Source organism: Artemia sp. Qi Xiang Cuo, chromosome 12 (genome assembly GCF_049724085.1).
Source record: "Artemia sp. Qi Xiang Cuo chromosome 12, ASM4972408v1, whole genome shotgun sequence".
Lineage (NCBI taxonomy): Eukaryota > Metazoa > Arthropoda > Branchiopoda > Anostraca > Artemiidae > Artemia > Artemia sp. Qi Xiang Cuo.
The window spans coordinates 9,260,159-9,283,030 of record NC_142805.1 but is presented as its reverse complement, the minus strand read 5'-3'; the positions used below and the strand labels follow the sequence as shown (position 1 = coordinate 9,283,030).

The window sequence follows — 22,872 nt, the reverse complement described above, 5'->3', positions numbered from 1 at the left end:
AACTCAATTTATCATGTTTTTTATCAGGTCGTTTTGTCATAGGGGGTTAAGTTTCTTTTTTCAACCATTGTCTCAAAAAATAATTAAAAAATGATAAGCATGCTTTTTACAACATTGACACTCAACAACCCTCAAAGACATCTGATCAAAATTTTGAGATTTGGAAATTTTATTAAAATGATCTTATAGTTCAACAAATATGACTATAAGGATGGGGGGGGGCTGAAAATGATAGAATTTCTTAAGAAGAAAAGGTAGGTTTTATCAGAGGCAGCATTGCTTACAGGGAGGGGCCATCAGGCTCCAACAATTCCAACATATATAGAAGAGTTTGTTGAATATAGTTTGAAGGGGGTTTGCACAGTTGGAAAGCTCCAGTGCCCCTCCTAAGAGACAAAGGTGATTGGAAGACAATCAGCCCCCCTACCACATTCTTTTCCCAAAAGACATCTGATCAAAATTTTGGGGTAGCTATTTTCTTCAAAGCAGTCTAATGGTCAAATTATTATGCATCTAAATTTTACTCCACCAGTATGATGTCAGCAAATAGGCGACCAGTAGCCCTGGTTTAGTAGAAAGGAAATGTAAAAGAGTCTATACCTAGCCCAGAAGGTGCTATGACTAAGCTACATAGACTTAGGTTAGCCCTTCCATAGACAAGTGACTAGAACTTTTTTAGTATTTCAGGTAAACATTGAGGGATGTACCAGATTAAATAGACTGAATTTCAATATATTTCAGTCATGCACGCACCTGATATATGTCTGCTCCAGGCAATGTTTCTAAAATAGGGTAATATTATCTATGATTTTAAAGGATATTAAACTGCCCATAGGGACAGCAGCTTTTATAATAGATGGTGGGCTATTGATGCCCTGGGAAACCACATGTCCACCTTGGGCTAGAAGACTAAGCACAAACTTATCAGGCGGATTTGTTAAGACTACTGGTTTGGTCCATTCCCTATAAGTTTTTTTTTTTCACTCTCTGCATATTTTTATTTTAGAGTTATCTAAAATAAACTATTTACTTTAATTGTTTGAACTATCTAGAGGTATCTATTTGTTTTGTTTATATTGTTATACCTGGAATTATGTGACAGGTAATAAGTTAAATGTGCATTATTTATTATAATTATGTTGTATGGTATATATATTACATTTGCATTATGATAAATCATAGTTGTGTTATTTTGATTCCTGTTTTTCAATGCAAGCAACTGCTGCAGGTGAAAAACTCCCCATAAGTAGCAAGATGAGTTATACATAAACAAATTCTGTGAATATTGACTGAAGTGACACCCAAGCAAGCTAGTGATTACATAAGGCAGAGAAAAATCAAGTGATACAGATGTATATGACATATTGATCAAATTTGTCTAACTCCAAACAACAACAATTCAAATTATTTGATAATTATGTTATTGTTTGTGCTTGTAATTGTTAGGTTTTTAACTACCTTCAATAATTCCCAAAATGGCTTCATTTGACTTTAATACCATCTACTCTCCTAATGGTCAAATATAGGCTAGATAAATATATGCTTTTTATGAAAGAAAGTTAATACATCTCTTGATGCTTTTTCTGTACTCTTTTCAATATATAATTATTTTGTCTGGAGTAGAATTCATTTAATCCAATCTAATCCAATCTTTAACATCTAAATCATTTTCAAATCTCTATCATACTACCTAGAAAGTGGATTGTTTCACTACTGGATGTGTCACGGTCTTCTTAACAATTATATGATTAGCTTGAATATTTTAACCATACAAAACACTCACAATTTTCAGTAGACAATTGGGGAGCCTAATCTTGGCCACACATTTAAAGCTTGAGCCTGATCTTAGAAATGCTGTCTAATCTTTGACACAGGATCTTAAAGTTAAAAAAACATATCCTAATGAAAGAAACCGTCAACCTTGGATAGACGTAATGTAAGACAATAGCTGTGAAACAGAATAAATATATTCAAATAAATTATAGTGTAGAAGTAACTTTTGTCCAAATTCAAATTTTGAAAGACCAGATGTTTTCAAAGATTATTGTCAGCCAATCCCAACTGGTCAAGTATTTTACTTGTTATATATATCAGGTTTAGTGCCTTATATATATTTTCTGCCATTTTTTCCTTTCCTTGACTGGATGTCAAACTAGATGCACCTAGACCCCTTTCTGAAGGGGGATCAATCCTGGGGGGATTTAGCACATCCCTCCAATGAAGAAGCCAGCCATGATGATAGCACAGTTACAATGATTGCTGTTGATGTCATTTCCCCTGGTACCAGTAAGCAATCTGATCCCAATGATGGTTACCAGCTAGTTGAAAGCAGAAACAGAAAGAAACTCTCTTATACCCCACCTGAGACTAATTTTAACCCATAAGGGCTGATATTAAACCTGAAACAAGCCACAAGACCCCCCCCCCCCTTTTGAAACCCCTTGGGCATTTCACTCCTATTAACAATTCACAACTGTTCACAACTAAAGAAATTTTGAAGATTAGGATGCATCTTTACAAATTATTAAAATGCAATTTTTTGCAAACATTAGAAGGGATGGAGTCCTGGATGTTTTGTTAGTGGATGCTAAAGATGCCAAAAAAAAACCTAGAAATCACCTGCATCAATAACGTATGTGTTACAGCTAGCCTAAAATCACCAATACCAGTAGAAATACAACAAAAAATTGTGATATATGATGTCCCCTCTGAAATACCAATAGCAGACCTCAAAGAAGGCCTAATGAATGCTAAAGGTGAAGAAATACCAGTGCTAGAGGCCCACCGACTTGGTAAGCCAAATGAAGCTGGACTTGTTCTGAGTAAAAGTGTCGTGTTTATTTTGCCTGTCTCAATATTGGTGGAAAAAATATTCCTATTTGGCCAACCAAAATCTATTAGATTGTACCAAGAAAACCAATGCAGTGCACTAAATGCATGAAGCTAGGTTATGTCACCAAAAAACTGGAAGTCCCTAAGAGCCCCATGTAATGTCTGTGTTGAAGAGCAGTCACACCCATCCTGCAGTTCTGAGCCTAAATGTGACAATTACAAAGGAAATCATAATTCATTCAACAAAAACCTTGTCCCAAATACCTGAAAAGACGACAAGTGTTGACAATTGCCAGGAAAGAAAACCTACCTGTTGGAATAGTTGCGAAATCATACAGCACTATTCTCAAGGAAAACACTCCCACTTTGAGGAATAGCACTAAGACTACACCAATGAAATAGGCCCCTAGTACAATTAGTACACCACAACGAAGACCCTCTATAAGCAGTAATGCATCTCCATTGAATTTCACCCCTTCAGGAGTAGGCTACAAAACTAGTAGATCTAATTCCAAGCCTCAAGACATGAACTTTGTCCCTTCACTATATGTAATTCCCATTACTTCAATATCAGATCCAGTACTTGATCTCAGTCACCTTTATTTCCCAAACAGGCATTCCTCAGCATCTTAAGACCACCATTCTGAGAGAAATAGCTGTGCATTATTTCTCAAAATCATTTGTTGAAGAAACAGAGTGTGATGTTATTAGTATCCCTTTTTGGTAACCAATTTGAAGCTCTCCATTATCTCATAGAAAAAAATGACTAGTGATATTTCTGTCCGTTTAAAGATACTTCAGTGGAATTGTGTAACAATTAATACAATCAAACTAATGGATCTGTCTGATTATGTTACATGGACTAATGCTAATATAGGCCAAGCATGTCTTCAAGAAACAAATTTCCATAAACTGAAAAAGATTATCCTACCTGGATATAAGTGCTTTTGTAAAGACAGGGATACAAATAGGAAGGGTGATGTAGCAATTTGTGTAGATGATACTATTACGTATTTCCCTTTGCCTTCAATTTGCTATGACTTTGAAGTTAATGTGATTGGAGTATCTGTCAAATTAATTTCTGGAAAACATATCAACATTAATTCCTTTTATAATCCACAAGGTGAAACAGATATCCTTAATAATCTTGAGAAAGAAGCAATTAGAGGTAATTCCTTTATTTTAGGCAATTTTAATGCTCACAGCACATTATGGGAAGTAACAACTTATGAAAATAAAGCTGGAAAAAGTGAAGAGCAGCTTCTGGTAAATGATACAAGTCTTTCTTTCTTTACCCCATTTAATTTGCAGACCCAATTTGACAATTATAATTTTAATTTTTCCACTATTGATCTCCAGATTGGTCCCACAAGTCTTTATGCAAAGATTCATATTACAAAGGTCCCTGAACTACAAACAGATCATATAGCCATTCTCACTTCCATAAGCAACACAAAATATGTGTCCACAAACCCCAAACCAAAGTATAATAACAAAAAAGCAACTTGGTCACTTTTAAAGATATACTAATATCTGACAATTACTCAGAGGTGTATAATGAGTTGGACATAAATGAAAAAGTTCAAAAAATATCATCATGTTTGATTACTGTTGCAGATGCTGCTATTCCAAAATACAGTAAGAAGAAAAGGTTGAATCTCAAGAAATTACCTAAGACATGGTGGAATGAAGAGTGTGAATTGGCAAAACAAACTAGAAAAAAAACAGAAAAGATTTCCAGAAACACCCCTCTCCTACCACACATCTTGAGTATAAACATGCAACAGCAAAGTTTAAAAGAGTATGCAGAAAATAAAAAAGACAGCATGGGAAAGGTTTTGCTCCCAGTTAGACCCCCAAGCCGCTGCAACTAAAATCCACCAATATATTAGCAAACTCAATGGCTATAATAAACCTATTGATGATAGAAAATATGATATTCGTATCAATAACAGATACATTCTTAGTGACGGGGGAAAAACTGACCTATTTGCTGAGCAACATAAAAAAGTAATCATAAGACAGACCCCCAGATGACCTCCCTTTTGTGTTCTGCCAAAACACATAAACTTTCCCTTGAAAATCTTTCCTTTTTGAAGAGATGGAACAAGCAATTGGCCTAAGCAACCGGAGGTCAACTCCTGGACATGATGACATCCATATAAAGTGGATTGCACAAGCTCTAGAGATATTTAAATTTGTACTTCTGCACATTTATAATCATATATGGACCCATCATAAAATTCCAAGAGCATGGAAAATAGCCATTGTTAGTAATATTATCCAGAAACTGACCCTCCTAAATTGTCTTGCTAAGTCCAAATGGGGTTCATCACCTAAAACAATGATAGATTTTTATGAAGTTTATATTAGAACAAAGAATGAATACTGCATTCAGTTTTTTTGCCAATAGTCCCTCACATATGTTTGACATGCTGGCATCACTACAAAATTCTGCAGTCAATTTTGCTATGGGACTTTATAAGCATAGACTACACCGATTCTTAAATGAGAAAACAATCAGGGATCACCCCTCTACAAGAAAGAGCTTTGCTTGAGAGAAAATGGTATTTCACCAGAGTACACGCATATGGTAATCAGAATTATGTATATGAGAAAAAAACTTAATAAACCACCCCTATGAGTTCTCTGTATCTTCTTCCTGGGACCTGTATCTAAAGGAGTTTGCAGAGTGGTCATCTCAGGTGATGGATTATTTTACCTTTCTGATTTCCCCACCATGTGAGATGGCCTATGTTGAGGGGCATACAGGCATGCTACCAAAAAAATAATCAGCAAAAGATCTTAATAAAATCTTTGAAAATTGCATGAATAGCTGTTTTCCCAATTATGCACATGTCTACATGGATGGTTCTGTTAGAGATTCAAAATCTGGGGCAGCTGCCTGTATCCTGGACCTAAATTTGAACATTTATGTCCCCCTTCTGAATAATTCAACAGTACTAATGCTGATGACCATTACCTGAAAGGCATACGCCAAAAGATCAGTTATATGTTTTCAGCTGAATATTCAATTGCATTTCTTCATATTCCTAGCCATAAAGAAATCAACTATAATGAAATGGCAGATAATTTTGCAAATAAGGCAGCAGGTATCCCTCCCCCAAGAAATGTAAGGATGTTCAATTTTAGAGAGGTTGTTAGAGCCCAAACAAAAATTGTTCACCAGAGTTTTGTGCATCCTCCTTTCAAATCTAAGGACTTTAATAGGCTCTACTATAAGCTAAAAGCTGGAAGTATTTTACTTAATGCTGATCTTCTTAAATGGGGAATCAACCACACACCCCAATGCAGAAATTGCTATCAGACTTTGGAAAATGCACAACATCTTCTCTTTGAATGCAACCCAAGGGATCAAGATTCAAGTAGACTGAGAAATTACTGTCATCAATTGAAGACTCCATATCTTTTGGTGCTCTTATTAATTGCTCCCTTTCATATGATTTGGAAGCCACAATTTATAGGTTGTTGATAATGATCCTAAAAAGATGCCATTATTACTAGCAGCAAGCTGACTGTAATAAAATAGCAGATATTCTTTGGAATATAGCTAAAATAATTCATAACCAGTGAATATTTTCCTGGAATTTCAGAGGTGAATGGACCTCCCATTGGAATCACCAACCTTGCAAAGTTATGAAGAAGAATTGGTAGAGATATATAATGGCACAGGGGTTGATTTTCTTGAATAGCTTATATAGGCATAAGAATATTCAGTATCTTTGAAAGCATCCATTTGATGTATTAGCTGGACTTGACTTTCAAGCAATCTTCTTGTCTCTTTGAACACTTTCCTTGTCCATAACCTTCTTTTTTTTGTCAGCTTGGTTTGCCATAAGCATATAAAGTCCAAATTTAAGTCCTGAACCTCTTCATCCATATTTTCTAACATTCAATTCTTGCACCAAATTCATAAGCCATGATTGGTTGGGCTCCTAGAGCAATGCTTAAGAAAGAATACTCCTTGTAAGCAGAGAAGCTTGGAGCCTAGGCAAGAGTACGATATACCTAAGCCCCATGTCAATGGTCACTTTGGGTATGGTAATGGGATACTACTACTACTAACAACTCACCAAAGCACCAAGCCATCTGAGGCCAACACAGCTATGCACGCTCCTCCTCCATCTCAATCTTTTCAAAGCCTCCCGTTTTACACCCTCTCATGAAGTTCCCATTTCCTTTAAATCTTTCTTTATGACGTCCTCCCACCCCAGACGAGGACAACCTGCTTTCTGTTTAGCTCTAGACGGTTGGCCAAAAAGAACAATCTTCGGCAATCTGTCATCCTTCATCTGCACAACATGCCCTAGCCACCTCAAACTTTCTTTCATTATAGCCCTAGAGAGCGGTATTGAACCACATTTTTCGTATAGCCTATTGTTTGAAATACGGTCAGTAAGCCGGGTACCCAGAATGATCCTTAAGCAATCTCTCTGGAAAACATCTCGCAAATCTTCATCCGCTTCTCAGAGCGCCCATGCTTCAGACCCATATTTGACCACTTTCATCACTGTAGCTTCTAATATTCTAATATTGGTTTGCAGACTTATCCTTCTATTCTTCCAAACTTTTTTTATCTATGAAAAAACACCCTAAACCTTGGCTATTCTAGTTTTGGCATATTCGCTGCTCCAACTATCTTTACTAATAATACAACTAAGCTAAGGGAAGCTGTCCACCTGATCAATCTTTTCATTACCTGACTTCACCGTTTCATCTTCAATTATTCCTAGCCTTAGTGACTTAGTCTTTTTAACATTAATTTTCAAACCTATTCTAGCACCCTGAACTTGCAAAACCTCTAAAACTTCATTCATTTTGTTCAAACTTTCATCTAGGATGATTGAATCATCAGCATAATCTAAGTCCAGGAGACTTTTTCCTCCCCATTAGATTCTGTGGTCTCCCATTGCCTCACATCGAAAAATAGCTTTAAGGGAGAAATCAAATGATTTATTCCTTTTTCCTTTTTGACTTCAGCTCTGGCTTAGAAAAAACTGACTACATTAAAGTATCATTGCTACAATCAGCCTGTCCTATACTTGTCTTGAAATTCAACTGTTATGCCCAATGAAGTTCTTTTTGTGCAAATTCTAGGCTATACTGCACAAAACAAACTGTCCTATATTTTTCAAATTTGACCTAGCCATCTGAATTGGCCTACAAATCTTAGCTTCAACTCCAACTTCTTCTGAGATTTTAATTCATGCCTTAATTACAAGCAACCTATCCTTATGGTAATTATCAGCTTTAGAGTACAGTATTCAAAGATTGCTAACTGACAAAATTAATTTTTCTATACTAATTTGATTTTGCCCAGCCTATTCATTTGATGCAATTTATTGATTAAGTTAATGGAGATGTTGATATTCATGAACTTGTACAATATTTTAAAATAAGTGAATATATGAATGGATTCTAGCCAAATTTGCGCACAGCTGCAATATTCATATATTTCATATATTCAATTTTCATACATTTGGCCAAATAATATCTGCATGCAAATAATCATACATACGGGAACCCTGCAGGGAATATGATGGAAGAAGCCCTGGCAATGGGATGTTTTTACCTTAAATTGCAGCTAGGAGCAATCTAAGGATTTTTCCTTGTAGACCTCTGAATGATGACTAGTTGTATGCAAGAATCACTGGTGACCAGGTGCTGCTCCATCTTTGATAGCATCCCAATTGAATTTACACTCTATGGAGGACCACTCAGCATCTAGCCTTCATTTAACCGTTCTTGACATCTAGTTCTTGAATTGGTACTAACAGTAGGGAATAATGCTGGGAGAATGTTAGCCCTCAATAACTTAAAGGCTAAAATGGCATCCCCTCTATTTCTCCTGTATACAAATGTAGGGAGATTCAATTTTGATAGTCTTACAGGATAGGAAATCTCTTGCATGCCAGATATCACTTTAGTGGCATGTCTCTGCACATCTTCAAGAACTTTTATATCGTTTTTAAAATATGGAGAGGCAAGTGACGTTCCAACTTCAAGCTTAGTATGCACAAGTCCCTTATAAAGAAGACTGATGACTTTAGAAAAACGAGTGGAGATGGTACACTTAATCAAACCCAAGGTTGAATTAGCCCCAGCAGCAGACCTCTAAGCATGTGTGCGGAATTTTATTTCATTGTCAATAGTGACACCAAGATCTTGCTCATTATTTACAGAGTAGAGTGGGTGGCCTAAGGAAAAATAAGAGTGGCATGGATTCTCTTTGCCAAAGTGAATGATATGGCACTTGGCAATATTGAATTCAAGAAACCAGGCCTCAGCCCATTGGCCCAGCAGATGAAGATTATTTTGTAGCAGGGCATGATCTTCACAGGACAAAGCTGGTCCAAGAAGCTTCAGGTCATCTGTATAAAGAGTTGAATTACTGCTATAATGGAAGGAACATCATTGATGAAAATATTAAATAATGTAGGACCCAAGACACTTCCCTGAGGAACTCCACTCAGAACACATGTTCAGGAAGAAAGAATACAATCTCCAGAGTCATCAAACAACTGAACACAATGGTTTTGCAAGTAAAGAAAATCAGGGATCTAGAGCAGGGATTTCTCTCTGAGCTTAACTGTGCACAATTTAATTGCAAGTTGATTGTGACACACTTTGTCAAAAGCTTTAGAAAATTCAAGCAGACTCATGTCAGCAGGAACCCCAATATCAAGCAACTTGGTGATGTTATCATATGATTCAAGGAGATTGGTGTCAACAGATCTCCCACAACGAAAGCCATGTTGTGAACTGTGTAAAATATTGTTTGCTTCAAGGTATTTAAAAACTGCTGAGTTGACTTTTCTTTGAAGAACCCTAGCACCTACTGAAGTCATGCTAATGGTTGATAATTTTCAACAAGGTCCTTTACATCCTTTTTAAAAATAGAAATAATATATACTGTTTCCTAGGCCTAAGGTAGTCTAGAAAGATTTAATGATAATTTGAACAGCAGGGAAAGAGGTTGACACAAAACTGTATGACCTTTGTGTAGGATATGTGGGTGAATGCTGTCTGGCCAGCAGATTTATTCAGTTTGAGGAATGTCAGTTCCTTTAGAACCAAAGCATCTGTAATCAGAATTGGTTCCATATTATGTGATACATCATAGAAAGGAGGTGTAGGATATACAATAGTGGGAATGGGCAAAACAAACAGAAGAAAAGTATTGATTGAAAATTTCAACTTTCAGTTCAGGATCAGCAACTGATTTACTATCATGCAGGATATCTGGGGTTGTGCATCTACTGCTACATTTTTGAGTGGCATAGCCTCAGAAAGATTCATGGTTAACCTTAACTTCCTCTGCCAGTTTTTCCTCAAACCATTCACTTCAACACCTTTATTTGGTTTGTTGTTTGATTACAAAAGGATTTGAAGACTAGATAATTTTCTGTGGTCTTATTTTTTCTATAACGGTTCCATGCTCTGTGTTTTCTATTGATTACCTTACTAATTTTAGTAGTTAAAAAAGGTAAACTTTTTGCCTGTTTTACCTGAAAAATTCTGGTGCATGACTTTTAAACATTTAGATTTTTTTTTACATTTGACCAACTCTCCTTGATATCATCACTAATAAGCTTTTTCCAGTTGACTTTGGCAAGTTTTTCAGAGACTATTTTGTAGTTTACATACTTTTGTTGCTTAGAGGAAGGCTGAATGGTAGGTAGACATAACTCCAAAATAATTACAACATGTCACTGTTACCAACAGGTGTGGTTATAACATTCTTAATAAGAAGGTCAGGGTTACTGACCTATCAGAGAGGGCAGACAAAAAAGGAGAATCTATATTACAAAAACCAAATCCATCAATCCATTGGATTTCAGGAAAATTGAAGTCCCCCATAAGGACAAGATCATAGCTGGCACAATTGGTCATCATGTGAGACAACATGGCTGCCAAATTTGATTTAGAGTCAATAACACATAGAGCACTGGGGCTTCTATAAACAACAACCACTACAACTGAAGTTCTTTGATTATGTAGTTTAATCCACATAGACTAAATTCCATCAGTATTCAGAGAATTGAATTGAATGAGACTAACATTTAGTCCATCTCTTATATAAAGGCACACTCCTTGGTGGCAAAGTGGGGAATTCAGATTAGAAAACAGTTGGTAATCATCAATTTTGATTTCATCAGGAGTTAAAACTGACAAGGTATTTTTTGGTGAAACTTCAGTAATAGCAGCAACATCCACTCCTTCAGATTGTTGTTGAAGAAACAAGAGAAGTGTCAGCATCAGAAAGGAAACTATTATTATTGTGTTCACTACTAGACCATTGAGAGACAGAATTATGTGATGCAAGTCCATAAACATTTAAACAATTATTAGAGGTAGAAGGAGGCACGTACATTAGTGGGACATTGGAGCGGTCTGGGGGATTGCTCCAACTGGAAAGTATTTTTTAATGATGGCACCATTACAGATTATCAAATCTGCTTCTCCCTTAGCTTTTCTGCATTCAGCTCCTCAACTAGAGCTTTGTACTCTATGTGATCTTCCCTAGGACTATCTCTATAAAAACTAATTGATCCTTTTGTTTCAAAGGAATTCTGAATAATTTGCTTTCTAAATTCAGTTGATGGAACAGAGAAGAGGAGGGGGGGCTACCAGATGGTTGATGGCTATTAGAAAGTCTTTTTACTTGGGCTGGGGGGGGGGCACCAATGTCAAATCCATAATTGCATAACAGATAATTGTACAGGAAAACTGCATTATCAGTCTGGGGGGGGGGGTTACCATAAGCAACAATATTAAGAGGTCTTTCAAAATGCTGGTGCTCTGAATGTACTATCTGACAAACATCAGATTCAGATAATTGGCCAGATGGATGTTGAGACAACTTAGAGAGCAATGTAGATGCCACTGGGTCATGAACTATTGAAGTAGAGCAAACTCACATTAAAGGATTTTCAATATGTGATACCCTATTTGTATTACCGCTAATTTAGGCAGAAATGTCCTTTTTTATGTCTGTTCCAAAGTTGGGAAAGAGTTTGTGTCAACTGATTACTAGTTATAAATTCCTACTTAACATCTTCTCTGAAAGATTTCAAGGAATTATCCATAACTGATGCTAACTTATTTATCATCGCTTGCACAATATAGGGGGAAGGGTGACTGTGCAGACTGGACATGACCAGGAACATGTAAGGGGTTGAATTATCTTAGTTAGTAATTTATATTCTCCTGGGGACAGGTCAAGACATTCACCACAGATCCACTTCTCACACGTATTACACTCAATAGCAGAGGACTCTTTGTCCAGGTCAGTAAAACAAGCAGCACATTTGTCATTGCCTTTAATTGGACTTATGTTTTCTTTTAGCTTTGCTGGACATTATATATCAACTTCATCAGAGAATGAACAAAACAGGTTACATGTTAGGCCTATCAAAGCTAGGCTACTACCTGAAATAAGATCTCTTCTAAAATCTACTATATCCAACAAAAAAATAAGAAATATATTTCTCTTATTTATTCAATTTGGTAGGCTATTAAATATAGGCTAATAGTTGATATATTTTGTTACTAATAGTTTGTGTAAACAATGATGATTATGATGGCCCTAAGGGAGTCTAGTTTAATAGATGGCAGGACACTATGGCAAATGAAGTACCCTATATCTAGGCAATGGATAAATATTTTGTTTTCCAGTTAACTTTCCAGTTCCACTTATTTCGCTGGACAATGTGATTTAAGGTAATTTTAAGATAGATAAGACTTTTCTGAAGACTTTGGTATAACTTTATATATAAATAGAACACTTGGTCCCACCAACAAGCAGTGACTTTGTATTATTAAAAATTTAGCCTCTGGGCCAATACTTCATCACTATCATCACTCAACAAAGAATAATTTACATTTTGATTCAACAAGGAATAATTTATATTTTGTTTATCCTAAGTTCCAAATCCTAAAGTTAGTTTAAACTAATTACATGCTTATCTTTTGTGAGAGCAAACAAGTGAGTGAGTTTGAGTGTGTATGACTATTAGTCCCCCTGTGAGTGTGAAAGCTTATACCACAACCCCTTCAACAAAACCTTATATGCCACCAAGGTATAACTTACAATTCTTACCTCCATACTGAGGGTGATTATGTCAACACAGTTGGGACTGTTATATGATCTTTGGAACATTATGAATAAAATGGCTATGTAAAATTTTTGACCAGACACATTTGGGGAAAAGATGGCATCGGGTTGGGGGAGGGGGATTAGTTGCCATTTGGCCCACTTTGAATCTTAAAAAAGGTACTCGAACTTGAAATATCTAATCGACTAAACCTCCTACAAAGTTTGGACAACTGTCCCTCCATAAAAACTTTAAACACTTTTTTAGAGAATAACCTACATCACTTGCCCTTGGGCTCTGGAGGGTTATGTTTACCCCCAAGTTTTGTTTTCTGATCTTTGAACTATCTTGAACAAAATGGCTATCTCAAAATTTGATCGGTTGTATTTGGGGAACAGAGGGCATAATGAGGGGGCGGGGGGGGCTGGTTACCCTATGATCACTTTCAAACTTTAAACCGAGCATTAGAACTTCTGAATTTTAATCAAAAGAACTCCTTCCAAAGTTTTTACAACAACCTTTTCTATATGAAGTGCTTCTGGGAAAATGAGCAACAATAAAGCATTGAAGCCTTATGTATTGCCGCTAAGAAAAAACTTTTAAAAGTTCTAACATACTTTAATTTCAAGAGTGAGGTATTGGGGAGGAGGAAAGGTAAAGTTCTACCAAATCATATTATTGAGTTAGGAATAAAGTGAATACACCATTCAATGCCTTTTTTATGCTGATTACAAATATAATAATCATTTCTATCAGAAATGAATTTCACCCCCCCCCCCCTATATATACCTAACCTAACCCTGAATTGGCATATATAGGGGGAGCTGAAATTCATTTATGATAGAAATGATTATTATATTTGTAATCAGCATAAAAAAAAGGCATTGAATGGTGTATTCACTTTAGGCCTAACTCAATAATATGATTTGGTAGAACTTTACTGGAGGAAACCCACCTCATATAATAAATAGCTTCCTTTGGTCTTAAGTTTTAATGTTGCAACTCACTTTTAGTTGAGGAAACTTTGGTATTAATTTGGTACCACTCTAGGTCATAAGAAAACAATACTTACTTCATAATATTAAAAATTATCCTAGTTAACTTATTATCCAAGGGGAACACCATTATCTTCACTATTTTCCTTGTTTTTCCAGTTTTACAATCACATTTTTAATAGGCCTATTTTGTCTTTTCTCCAAGTCTTGAAAACTGTTTTAAAACAAACAGCCAAGAGCCATCTAGCTAATCTAACCTAATCTAAATTTATTAATATTAGCCTATTTATATCTTTTTGGTAGATGACAGTGATGGTGATAACTTCCCTATACAGAATTAAGAATAATTGAAAATGGAAAAATGTAAACAAGTATTTTCTATTTTTCACAATTATGTTAAAAATAAGGTTAAGTTCTACGAAATCATATTATTGAGTTAGGACTAAAGTAAATACACCATTCGATGCCTTTTTTTTTGCTGATTACAAATATAATAAGTATTTATATAAGAAATGAATTTAAGCCCCCCCCCCTATATAGGCTATACCTAACCCAACCTAACCTAACCCGGCATTGGCATATATAGGGGGGGACTGAAATTCATTTCCGATAGAAATACTTATTAGATTTGTAATCAGCATAAAAAAAGGCATTGAATGGTGTATTCACTTTAGTCCTAACTCAATAATATGATTTCGTAGAACTTTACCAAAAATAATTGTACAACAGTGAAAATAGTGATAATAAAGATGCTCCCCTAGAAAACATTTTAACTAGAATTATTTTTCATATTATGAAGTAAGAATTATTTTATTAATCTGTCTCCTTATGACCTTTAATGATCCTGAATTTATAACAAAACTTTTTTTTCTACTAAACGCAAGTAGCAAAACTCAAGTTTTGAGCCTGCTGAATTCAAATTGTAGAATATTGCCTCAAATTGTAAGTCACATACATTTTTACATAGTTAGTGTTTAGTTTTTCTTATTTGTAGACCCTAAAATGTTTTAGTATAGTTACTTACCTTTGTGTTTTATTCTATATATGAGGTTTTTTAATTGGTGATATATAAGATTAAATCCCTCGAAATATCAACCGTTTCTGGGATTCGAATTTTCTTTGTTGTTGTCAATATTGCCAACTCTTCAAAACAAAATTTACCAGACATTGCATGGAGAATGTACCAAAGACATAAAATTGTACCGTATTTCATTTTTTTCCGCGGGTTACGCGAAGCGTAACCATAGATTTATAATTGTAATTATAATACGTCTACAAGCGTAACACGGAGATCGCCGGCGACGTACACTACTAACTTTAAAAATTTACTATAAGACACTTTCTTTCCCCATTCTACCCTTTTTTTTCTAATGCAGTACATGTGATCCTGGCACTACTTGAAGAAATTGTATGGAGTAAAATTTCCTTACAGTAACATGTTATTACAGGCTGAAAAATGTCGCTGTTCGAAAAAATGTCGCAATGACGATTATAAGACAAATCAGGGGTTAAAATCGAATTTGAACCTTGCATTCTTACATAATATTGCCCGAAATCTGTTGTTGGGACCTTTTTTCCGGTTAATAATTTTGCATGCAAATCCCCCTTTCCCTTTATTGAGAATCTTGATGGAGAGGGTAAGAGGGTTTAGTCCTGAAGCCCTTCTCTAATATAAGCTACTGACTGCTTTCAAATAATCCAGGAAAAAAAATGTTTTGAAACTGAGACTGGTCAAAGACGTAAATATGGGGGCCATGTTTTTAGTACGTGCTAGGAATTTTAATGTTGAAACAATACTTTTGCTCCAAAATACCTTAAAAGACCCTTCACTCACCTTGTAAGGTCGAGTTAGATCTGAGTATTTCTTGAAATCAGTGCAAAATGGCAGCCTTTTCCATTCTTTGGCAATGTTTTCGGCATCGGCCTTCTTTACTAAATCTGGAAACTGGATAAGTAATGTGACAGTGATCAAGTTCAAGTGGTCTGGAGACATAACTGTCTTTGGATCCAGTCTGTTTAAATTATTGATATGCAGTAGGCTTTTTCTGCGTGCACCAGTATGTATTTATAAGTTGCTACCTTAATTTTTATGAACGATCTCATCCTATATACTGGGAAGTAGTTTCTAAAAAAAAAACACTAATCAACTTTTTATTACTGAGCTTAGTAACCTAAGCTTACAGTAAATTTCTAAGTTTAAGGGGGGAGGGGGGGACATTGAGGTGCCCCCCCCCCCCAACTTTTTTTGCATTCGGTAAAATTTTCGCCGAAGGGGAAAATTTCGGCAGAAACATTGCAAAATCGACCGAGATTTAGCAGAATTCTTCATTTCTGCAGAAAATTTGGCATAAATCAGGTAGCAATTCGGTAAAATTTACAAAGATCGCCCCCCGCCCTATAAAATGAGCCTCAGGACGCCCCTGACCGTAGGAGCTGATAAAGCAATTAAAAACTCTAGTTTAATTCACCTTACTAACTTAGGAACTGAAGCCGCAAAAGTTTTCAGAGAAAAGAAATTCCAATATGTGTCTTATAGAATTTATCTGTTTTTGGAAACAGAAGAAATCAAATCTGAGGTATTGGACTCATGTGGAAGAATTCTTACCATCACAAATATGACTAGGCATAACAAAATATATGAAAAAAAAACACCAGGCAAGTCAATGTTAGTTGCTATGAAAACTGAGCTCAAGCATGACGTATATCTATATGGGCAAAAAACTCCTTTCATGCCCTATAAAGTTAAGCCCTTACACTGTTAAAATGTCATGTACATGGTCACACTAAAAACAATTGCCAGCAAAAAAATACCTCCAGCTCCAAATGCGATAAAGACAACCATACCTCAATATCTTGTCCTGCTCCTTAGCCATATTGCAAAAGCTGCAAAAGCTGATGAATATCTCAAAATTTTAAATTAATGTGTTTGGGAAAATGGTGGGCGTGAGAGGGGCGTAAGTCCCTCTCCAATCACTTTCAACTATTAAAGAAGTTACCATCCCTTTCAATTTCCAATTATATCAGCCCTTTTGAAGTTTCTACGCTTTCAATAAAAACCTTATATGCCCTCAGGGCATAACAAACAACCCTTGCCCCAAGGACTGTGGGGGGGGGGGGATCGGTTGTCATCCTTAAAGACGTAATTTCCAAAACTTTCAACTACGTTGAATAAAATGGCTATCTAAAAATTGATTGGATGCGTTTGGAGAAAAGATGGGTGTGAGACGGGGGTTAGTTGCCTTCAAATCTCTTTCATCTATTAAAAAGGGCACTAACCCTTTGAATTTACAATAAAATGAACCCTTTTTCAAGTTTCTACGACAAAGACTTAAGAAAAAAACTTTATATAACCAAAGGGCATAACTTATAACCCTTACCCTGAAGACTTTGGGTACAGTGTCCTGCTCAAAGTATAATTTCCTGAGCTTAGAACTGCTTGGAACAAAATGGCTATCACAAAATCTTTATTTAATGTGCTTGGGGAAATAGTGGGTGTGAAAGGGATGTTAGTTGCTTTCCAATCACTTTCGACTATGAAAAAGGGCACTAGCCATTTCAATTTCCAATCGAATGAGCCCTTTTTGAAGTTTCTACGACAACACGTTCTATAAGAACCTTATATGCCCCATGGACATAATTTATACCCCTTGTCCTGAGCGCTGTGGGGGGGGGGGGTTGTCATCCTCAAATACCTTATTTCCAAAACTTAAGACTATGTTGAATCAAATGGTTATCTAAAAGTTTTGATTAGATGTGTGTGGGGAAAGGGTGGGCGTGAGAGGTGGGTTAGCTGCCCTCATAATTTGCACTTTACTGAAAAAATACAAGTGAATGAGCATTGTCAATTGATATTTAGTAATCAAAATGTTAATATTATTTGATTTATTAAAGTTATTAAAGTAAAAACATTTATATGCATCTAAACCTGCATCTAAAGTTTGCTTACCACAAGTTTCTTCTGGGAGCTCCAGAGAACATATCCAGGTTCTCTGGTCTGACTGCTAATTCTGAAAGAACTGTTATGAGCCTGAACACATCAATTAATTAGTTATAATATAGCAAAACTTTTTATTGGTGGCTACAGTTTTTTTGGGGTTCTTGGGCTTTCTTTTGGCCTTTTAGGCTTCAGTTTCCTCTTACTAAACATAGTCACCCTTCTGAAGGAAATATACCTTGCCTTCATGGCATACGATAATTTATTGTAAGACACATAAGTGAAAATAATAATTTTCCCTTTAAATTCACAATTTTTAGATGTCTTGCCTTAAGTTGCAGTTTTAACTTAAGCCCTTTGGTCTATTAAGGTGCCTTATTTAATTTTTTATGCTATGCTAGTTATTTTTCTAAAAACGAATCCCAAATGAAAGAGCCTAATTTTCCCTCTGTCTACCTGGAGCATATCTCAAATATTTCTATTTAGTCTTGAACAGAGTTACATCACTGTCACGTTGGCTTCCTAGTACATATGCTACATATTTTGTACTTATTTATCACAAATACATCGTACTAATCTCGTTCGGTCAGCTCAATATGCACGTATATCAGAGTCTAACCAACTCCATTCAATTTCTTTTCCTTCAATATTGTCTGGCTACATTTTCAACTTGAAGCTTTTTTTCGACTATTTACTTCACTGAAGCCTAAAGGTTTTTTCCAGTCTTTTTCAGGTTTTTAAGTACAATAGGTCTTTTCTATTGTTGCAACCTGTAATTTCTTTCAATTATTTAAATTTACCCGTCCAAAAGTGTTTGTGTTCTAAAAGTACTGTAAGTACTTTTTCAGTTGATTCTTAGAACACTTTTAGTTAAGTTTTGTGCCATATTTTTTAGCCCAATTGTCCATATAATTGTAATTTTTACGATATACTGGTTACAAATTTTGTTCTAGCTTTAAGTATAACCTTATTTGCAAGGTAAAAGAGAAATTAATTTCATTGGCAATGCTAATAGCTTTAAATGCGGTGTTTACTCTCTGTGGTTATCATCGCGGCCCTATTCATTTTGTGTATACATGACTTTTCTAGCCAAAAAAAATATTCAGCTCCTTCCAGATCTGTTTTTGCGATAGGGGTAATCAGAGCTTATGTGGTTTCACTATATCTTTTTGTGATTCGCACTGGCCTTTTTTCCTTAGTTTAATTTCTGTCTTGCTTCCATAAAGTCTTGAGTGTATTTGTGCCCCCTTACTCGTTTGTTAGGGTTGGTACTTGTACGACTGTGATAGAGAAATTCGATTTATTTTCATTTACGGACCTCTCACCACAGTCACACTTGTCCCTTCCAAAAGATCTACCGTGACATTTTGACTATTTATTTTGACTTAAAGGTTGATTTGATCCAAATTTATTTTATAAATTTGGTATTTGATGGATCCCCCAAACGATAAGACTATCAACAATTTTTTTTATCCAAATGCTAATAGTTTTATCGTTTGCGCCTTTTGCCTGCAATTTCCTCGCCCTTTTTATTTCTGTGAATGGTGTGCTGCGAATTTATTTAATATGTGAAATTATTTATACCCAAAAAAACTTGGTTCTACACTTTGCTATACTTTTTTACGGATCTTATTTATGTATACCACCCTTATTGGGCAAGTATTCATTTGTTATCTTCTACTAATTATAATAAGATTACAGCCTCCTTATACATGTAGCTCGCACTTAATGTAAATTCCCACTGCCTTTCCTATTATTATTTTTCATTCCCGTCAATTTTTTTTCAAATTTTACTGGGGATGGTACCTCAGAGGGTCAAATGTCACTAGATGTATTGCATGTACTTAACAACGAGAGACCAGCAGTGATTGAGCTCACACCAAATTTTATAGCTTCCAATGACAATATTTCAGTAGTATACCCTCCATCGTTTTTTTTCAACAATCAAAAAAAATTTCGAATATACATATAAAAAGAATCGCCTTTTAATTTTGAATATATATAATTCAGTTAGTTCCACTACATGCCAAATGTTACGAGACAATAATTAATTACTCCAAAAACTTTTTCTCTGGGAACCGTTTAACAGATCTCTAGGCTATGATTTTTGAGGGTTTAATTTCTATGTTAATAATTTTTACTGAGGAGATATATTATGAAGAGAAATTTGACTTTAATAACATACTGATAAGAAAGTCGATATTTCTTTAGAGGCTCTTTACTCGTTTTCTTTTTCTCGGGTTATCACTACTTTATTCAAATACTAAACAACTGGGAGCAACACTAGTTCTTCCTTTTTCCGTTTCCTGATCTGAATTTTGGATTTCAAATTCTTGTTTCTCCTCTTTATAATATTGATAAGTTTTCTCGTAGTCTTTTTAGCGTGGCTTACAAGGTTCCGAACTTCAGCGTGGTTTTGTTGCTTCGTCAAATGTCTTTACTCTCTGTTCCTGTTGACGTTTCACTTTTTTCATTAGTGATTTTACCACTTGTGCTAATGAAGAAGGGAATTGCTGCTGCAATTTTGGCTTCTTAACTTTCCTCCTTAGTTTTTCTCTTAAAGTTGCTTTTCTTAACGAGGGCCCAGATTTAGTTATATTCGTTTCTATAGAAGAATTATCTGTTTCACATTATGTTAGCTCGCGTTGGGTAGATGGCGTTTGTTCCAAAAATCATTTTTGTGTTAAGACTGAAGGTGAGTCTGGCGTATGAAATTCAGGCAATTCCTGGGTTTCTTCAAATGTTTCTTCTTCTTTGGACTTAACCTCTGGTCTATTATCTCTTATACCAGTAGGCTGTTTTTGAAATTCTTCTTTGTCGCTTCCATCACTAGTATCCGATGCGCAATCAACCTTTCCCTTTTTCTCTTGTTTGTAGTGGAAAGTTTGTAGCCAAGACTAGGCAGAATATTCCTTCCACTTCTTCCAAGTGTTATTGTCGTTCAAATGGTCATAGAATTCATATAGCCTTCTGATATATACTGGTGCAATTGTTTCATCTATTTCTTCATCTGAAGAAATGGTCTCTGATTTCCATGGTTTTGAGAAAAATCCTTTTTTCATTCTATTAAAGTATACTATTTGTTCCTTATCGTTATACTGATGCTTTAAACATAGGTTAAGTTATTTGGTAGAATTTTTTACAATTCTGTAAGGTCCGTCCCATCTTGGTTTTAACTTTTTTGTCTCTTCCAGGTTATTTTCGTGTAGGTAGACCAAGTCTCCTAAGCAATAATTCGTCTTATTTTGGCTTTTTCTGTCATATTTTCTTTTTGTTCTGTCTTTGCATCTTTAAATTTGTCTTTAACCTGTTCCATAGCTTTCTTTATACGCATAACCATTTCTTATTTGTATTGCTCAAGATTGTAATATATTCTATCATTTTGTATTTCATCCATAAAAATTCTGGGATCTCTTTGATGTTGTAAAAAAATGGCGTTTCTTTTAAAAAAACGTAAGAAAGCCGTTTTCGCCGTCAAAATTACAAATGGTAGGTGGCCATCCTAAATTTTATTTTCCTGCTTTGCGGTTATCCCCAGCATGTAAGATAATTCTCTATGTCTTCGTTCAACTTTTCTATTAGCTGACGCCATATGTGAGGATGTGTACCAGCGTTTTATACCTACATATTCCGTAATTTCCTTTGATAATTTTGCTCTAAAGAATGGCCCATTGTTACTAAGTAAAATTCGAGGTAAAATCCCGTGTTAAAAAAAATAGCCGGTCGACTAAAACTTTCCGTATAGTACATGACTCTTCGTCGTTAATTGGGAAAGCTTGTAAATATAAGTTGAAATGATCAACTATGGTTAATACACACCGATTTTCTTTCCTGGAAACTGATAAACCTCCTCCTACTCCCCAAATGTCTATAGATATTAACTCTCCTGCCCCTGAAGGGGTTGGGTATTGACCTAACTTGGCCTTAGGCATCTTTGGTGGCGACTTTTGATTGGCACACTTTTGACAGGCTTGTATGAAAGTTTTTTTTACTTTTGAGTACATATTTGGAAAATAAAAATTTCCTTTTATTCTATAAACCACTAGTTTTCGTTTTTCCCATGTGACAGCAACTTGTTGCATGTGCCATCTGTAAAATATATCCTTCCAGCGATTTTGGAATTACTGGAATAATTTTTAGTTCATTTTTTCTATACTCTTGTGGTGCTCTGTAATATCCTATCAAATATTTTTACTCTCATCCAGATCAAAACTATGTAAGTCCTTCAAAAAATGCTTGAAATGAAACGGCAGCTCTGTTACGTTAAGTAAAAAGGGTTTCATGGCTGAACTAAACTCATCTTTATTTTGATGATTCGATATATTTCCATTAGATAATATTTCCACCCCGACCAGATCGTTTTGTATGGCGGTTATAAAATTTCCTTTCGTATTTGGGTTCCGTGATAAATAGTCTGGTTGAATGTTTCTAAGGTCCTTTATAGATATTAGGGTATATAAAAAGGCTTGAAGACGTAGTATCCATCTTGTCAGCCATGCTGAAGTATTTCGCATCGTATGTAACCAAATTAGCGATTTTTGATCTAAGCGTGAAACGAACTTTTTTCCAAGCAAAAATTGGTGAAAATATTCAGTAAAAACTACAACAGCTAGGCATTCTCTTTCAACCATTGAATATTTTCTTTCTACCTCTGTCAGCGAGCGTCTGGCCTATTGGACTATCAATTCTATCCCCTCAGAACTTATATTTAATAATATAGCCCCAACTCCGTACGCGGAAGCATCTGTTTTTAAACAGAAGCCTTATAGAAAATCTGGTAGTTTAAGTATTGGCGCCTTTAATATTTGCCTTTTTTTAATTCAACGCTTGTATTGCGTCCAATGGACAGTGGAATTTGCCTGCTTAATTTTTCAAAAGGTTGGGCAAGGGTTGTACTATTGTCACATAATTTCTTATATATCGTTGGAAATAACTTAACAAACCGCACACTGATTTGCAGCTTTTTTTATCTTTTAGTGGTGGTAATTTTTTT

The 22,872-nt window shown here is 35.4% G+C and overlaps 1 protein-coding gene and 1 long non-coding RNA gene across 2 annotated transcripts in view; one reads left to right on the top strand and one right to left on the bottom strand.

Annotated features, from left to right (window-relative positions):
- The window catches only part of LOC148945744 (uncharacterized), a 45,331-nt gene extending 30,281 nt beyond the window's left edge, over positions 1-15,050 (bottom strand). The window contains exon 1 of the long non-coding RNA XR_016142570.1: positions 14,970-15,050. This is a non-coding gene — a long non-coding RNA (uncharacterized LOC148945744). The remainder of the gene's footprint in view (positions 1-14,969) is intronic.
- Positions 1-22,872, top strand: part of LOC148945742 (uncharacterized) — a 382,959-nt gene that overhangs the window by 85,701 nt on the left and 274,386 nt on the right. The gene's annotated exons all lie outside the window — the stretch shown is intronic.